Source organism: Austrofundulus limnaeus, unplaced genomic scaffold, assembly GCF_001266775.1.
Source record: "Austrofundulus limnaeus strain Quisiro unplaced genomic scaffold, Austrofundulus_limnaeus-1.0 Scaffold674, whole genome shotgun sequence".
Taxonomy (NCBI): Eukaryota; Metazoa; Chordata; class Actinopteri; order Cyprinodontiformes; family Rivulidae; genus Austrofundulus; species Austrofundulus limnaeus.
Genome location: NW_013953076.1, coordinates 47,518 through 52,361, shown reverse-complemented (window position 1 = coordinate 52,361; position 4,844 = coordinate 47,518). Strand labels below are relative to the sequence as shown.

The 4,844-nt window shown below is 41.5% G+C and overlaps 1 protein-coding gene and 1 long non-coding RNA gene across 4 annotated transcripts in view; one reads left to right on the top strand and one right to left on the bottom strand.

Moving 5' to 3' along the window:
• npr3 (natriuretic peptide receptor 3) overlaps window positions 1–4,844 on the bottom strand; it is a 133,762-nt gene that overhangs the window by 113,669 nt on the left and 15,249 nt on the right. The gene's annotated exons all lie outside the window — the stretch shown is intronic.
• Window positions 2,061–3,184, top strand: LOC106531776 (uncharacterized). The gene is made up of 3 exons (XR_001311989.1): window positions 2,061–2,730; window positions 2,958–3,041; window positions 3,114–3,184. It is a non-coding gene; the product is annotated as an uncharacterized LOC106531776 (long non-coding RNA).

The following is a 4,844-nucleotide window of genomic DNA, read 5'->3' as shown; positions in this document are numbered from 1 at the left end:
GTTAGTTTGTTTTTTGCTTGTGATTTATGTTAAAAATAATTTTAAAAAACTTTGAAAAAAAGATGGCGGACCTCCACATGTTTGATTTAGTTTTAATGTGGCACAGACAATTGTAGCTTTTATATTCTGTGATTTGATGTGTGTACAGTATACTGACAGGGTTTATGAGGTTATGGTAGTGGCGAGTTGAAGATATGATTGTAGAAACGTAATTTTAATATATTTTTTTATTGACAAATATGTAACTAAGCATGAAATGATTCATCCATTAAATCGACTGATTAAATTCATAACAAGTTTCGATTCTTTTATTTATTTGTTTATTTTGCTTCAAGGCTTTGTTTAACTACATGGGGCACAGGGCTCAAGAGGTGACAAAGCTGTGGGCACTCCTGATGAAATCACAAAAATCATCTCACATGACATTAGCTAATGTTATCTTTTTAAACATAAGCCTCACAGACACAGATTAAATTGTTTAAATGGTTTGTGCCAGATCCATGTTTAAAATGCAATTTATTTTCATTTAAGTTAAGTCGGGTGGGTTTTTTTACACCCATTTATGAATTTTTTTGATTTATTCTTTATCTAAGTGCAAGAAAAATAAATAAAAATAATAATTTGGAAAAAAGCATTACATAGGACAAAATGGAGCGTATAGCAGATAAAAATAAATATAAAATAAAATGAAAATATGACATAATAAATTAAAATAAAGTAAAATAAATTCTGAGCCAGAGATCATCCTGTTTTACAGAGCAAGCAGCCAAATTTACAGACATTATCCTGAAGAAGTTCACTGGAGACGTGTCCCATCAGCATGGTTGAGGACAAAGGTTTTAGACAGATGGTTTACACCTTCAACCCACAGTATGTTCTTCCTTCAAGAACACACTTCACAAAACTGACGGAGAAAAAGTATGCAGAGAATAAAGTCAAACTAAAAGACAATAGACTGGGGTGGTAGTCCCCCTACTTAAAAAGGGGGACCGCAGAGTATGTTCCAACTATAGGGTGATCACACTTCTGAGCCTCCCTGGTAAGGACAATTCAGGGGTTTTGGAGAGGAAGGTCCGTCGGATAGTCGAATCTCAGATTCAGGAAGAGCAGTGTGGTTTTGGTCCTGGTCGTGGAACAGCAGACCAGCTCTACACCCTCAGCGGGGTCCTGGAGGGTGCATGGGAGTTCACCCAAGCAGTCTACATGTGTTTTGTGTACTTGGAGGCATTTGACTGTGTCCCTCGGTGACTCCTGTGGGGGGTACTCCGGGAGTAACTGAGAATACGCCGACAGCAGGTGGAGGGTCCAGCTGCAGTCGCGGGTGCAGTCACTCTGATATCGAGAACAGCTGATCAACATGTGAGGTAAATGTTCACTACGTCAGAACTTATTCAACAAATGTGTTTCCATCTCTCCTTTTACGCATTAACTCTTTTTTGAAAAAAAAAAACACCTCAAGTGAGCTTATAAACTTTTATGCGAATTAGAGGAAGTTTTTTCGAATCATGTCATTTCCATTCACCTTTTCTGATGTGATACTTTAAAATGCGCATTAAAAAACGTTGATTGGCTACAGACAAAGAGACAAACAACCATCACAGTCAGTCATACCTAGAGTCATACAGAAGAGCTCCAAAAGAGAATTAAACTGAGAACTCTGAACTAGGATCCACTTTATGCTTCACAGAGTTCTAATCACTTATTATCAATAATAATTTATTACAATGAATTGTTAGCTACACTGTTGATCAGCATTTCGTGTTCACAAGCAGTACAGTGTGAATAGAATGAATGAATAAACATCATTCAATTTGAAATGGTCAAATCTATGTTCTTCCATATTCATGTTTCTGGTGTTGTGTCCCCCCTCAAGACAGCCCACCACCACCATGGTTAAAAAAGAAATCCTAGAGGAAACCCTGACATAAGCTGTCTAAAATGTCATAGTGTGACAATGCCCTAAGGAACTGTTTGGTTTGGCTAAACTATGTACACAAGGCTTACAAGTAAACCAAGAGTAACTCAAGGTTTCCAGTATTAAGAAAAAATTTAGAGTCTCCATGGAACATTCCCCACAGCTCTGTCACCTGAACATTCCTCCTGAAAAATCTGTGAGTCAGTTGGACAAACTTCACTTCAGTCCTGCCGGCAATATAGCACCCTTTAATTACACTGGCCTCTATACACTCTACTACCCTGTGTATAACCTGCAGGCCAGTTCATGAGGCAGTGCTGCAGCCAGCAATGTCATAAAGTCTAAATTTTGTTTTTGCTGTTACTCTCAAGCTAGATATAAATTAATTCAGGACCACTTATGACCATAATATTGTGTGGCTTCACATAATTCCAGTAATACAGAAATAACGTTTTGTAGCATTTTGTTGTCAATGTTATAGTTTTAGGTCAAGTTTTAGTTTTGTTTTTGTTTTTGTCTCATGTCGTGTTTTTAGCAGCTCTTTTCCTCAGCCTTGTCACAGACCTGCTCCCCCTCCCTTCACAGATCCTCAGGTAATCAGCTCATGCAACTCACCTGTGTCCCTCTGTATTTAAGCCAGCAGTTTCCCTCAGCACTCTGCCAGTTTATCATCAGCCAGTCTATGATTCACAAGCATTCTTGTCCCACCCATGTCCTGTTCTGATCTCGGCTCCTTGACCCCCTTCTCGTCTCTTGGATTACCACCTCTTGCCTCAGCAGCCCGTGTCGGATACCTTCTGCCATCTGCTCTTCTGGTAATGACCCTGTTTCTGTTTCTGTTTCTCGGACTCCTGCCCCTCGTCTCTCCCTTGCTCAGCACCACGACACCTCAGACTTCCTGGTTCTTGACCCCTGCCTGCCTCCCGGATTCAAGAGTTAAGTTTGCTTCTCTTAACCTCTTGTATTCTCTGATCCCTCTGTTTATGACCCTCGCCTGTCCCTGGACCTCAAACCTGTTTCTCGGACCCGCAACGCTCCCAAGGATTGTTTGTGACGTCATCGTGTTGCTCCGGAACCAAACTGACACAGTCTGCGTTTCCACACGGAGGCTCCCAGTTGACACCAGGTTAGTGGCTAAAAATACTAGTAGTATTTTGTCCCAGAGTCTTACAGCCACTAACCTGTTTTTTCTGTCCAGAAAACCGGACCCACGCACCTGGGTTGTTCCAGCTCCACACCAGCAATTTTAATAAAATTTGTAAACCTTTATCTGTTTTCGGGTTTTTTTTATCAGAGCTCAAACTCAGATTCTTAACAGTCAAAGTTGTAAAAACAATCTCAAACATTAAAAGGTGGACAAAAAAGAAAACACCATGTAAAGAATACATCAGTTTTCATTTGATCCCATAGCTGACATCAATACGGCATAACATCATCTGAAAAAAATGTAGAATTATTTTTCTTGTCCAAGCTTCATCCCTGATTGCACATTGTTGTTTTTAACCTTATAGTAATTCGAATTGTACAGTAAAAATAGTTTTATATGACACTTAAAATCTGAAATTATGAACCAGTCATAAGAGACAGAGCCAAAGTACTTACCAGTAAATACCCAGTTTGTGACATGTAAGAATGAAGTATGTACAAGGGTAATTCCACTTTATCATCAAATCTTACCGACTGCCTCAGTGAGCTAAATAACTGGTTCTCCAATAATTTCCTCCAACTAAATAACAAAACGGAACTCTTCCTTGTTGGGACAAAACTCTCAAGTTTCCAAATCCCAACATCTTCTCTTCACACTTAACAACTCTGTTCTTTCCCCTTGCCTCAGGTCAAGAACCTGTGTCATCCCACTCTCTTTCACATCCCACATTGACGTGACTCTATCTGCATACTTTCATCTTCACAACATTAACCGTCTCTGTCCTTCACTCACCCCCCGCTCCACTGCCATCCTTGTACACAGCCTAGTAACATCCAGGATCGACTACTACAACTCCCTGTTTGGCCTCCCCAATAAATCCCCTCACAAACTACAGATGGTTCAGAAATCAGCGCCCATTTAATCATGCAAATCTCATCCTCTGTCCACATCACTCCAGCTCCACTGCCTCCCAGTTAAATCCCGCATCTTTAAAATTATCCTACACACCTTCAAAGCTATCTACAATCTTTCCCTCCTTACCTGTCTGACATCCTGGACATCTCTGCACCCTCCTGCTCTCTAAAATCTGCCGCCTCCCTCCAACTCTCAGTACCCCCTGCCCACCTAAGCACCATGGGGAGCAGAGCTTTCAGCAGCTCTGGAACTCACTTCCCCATGGATTACGAAATACCACCTCTCTCTCCCTGTTTAAGACTGGCCTGAAGACACATCTTTTCAAATTAGCCTACCGCTGTTAACTCCGATTTTCAATATATCTGTTTTGTTGTCCTCACTTCGATGTTTCTCCCCCACAACCTTATTTTTCAATTTGTCTACATTATTGTATTTTTTTATATGACTGTTCTGGGGTCGGATTTATAAAACTTGGCGTATGCACAATTTGAGCCCAGAAACTGGCGTACGCCACTTTTTACGCCAAGGTTGTGATTTATAAAATCCAAACTTGACATGAAAATGTGCGGTGCTTCACGTCAGCTTTGACMCATGCGTATGCTCATTTTGGAGACGTGAAACTGCGACACAGATGGTGAAGTGAGGAATTAGAGCCACACGTTAGATACACGCACAGGGAGCACCCACCTCGCCAGTGTGGATGTTATAAACCTTCACGTTTAAAGTCCGTGTTTGTCGCGCGCACGGGGGTGGGGGGTGGGGTCCGTGCGTGCGTGCGCGTCTCTGTGTGTGTGTGCGTGCAGGGCGGGGGTGTCTGCCGCGGATAACAGAGCAGGCAGGAGGGGGAGAGGACGAGGAGAAGAGCGG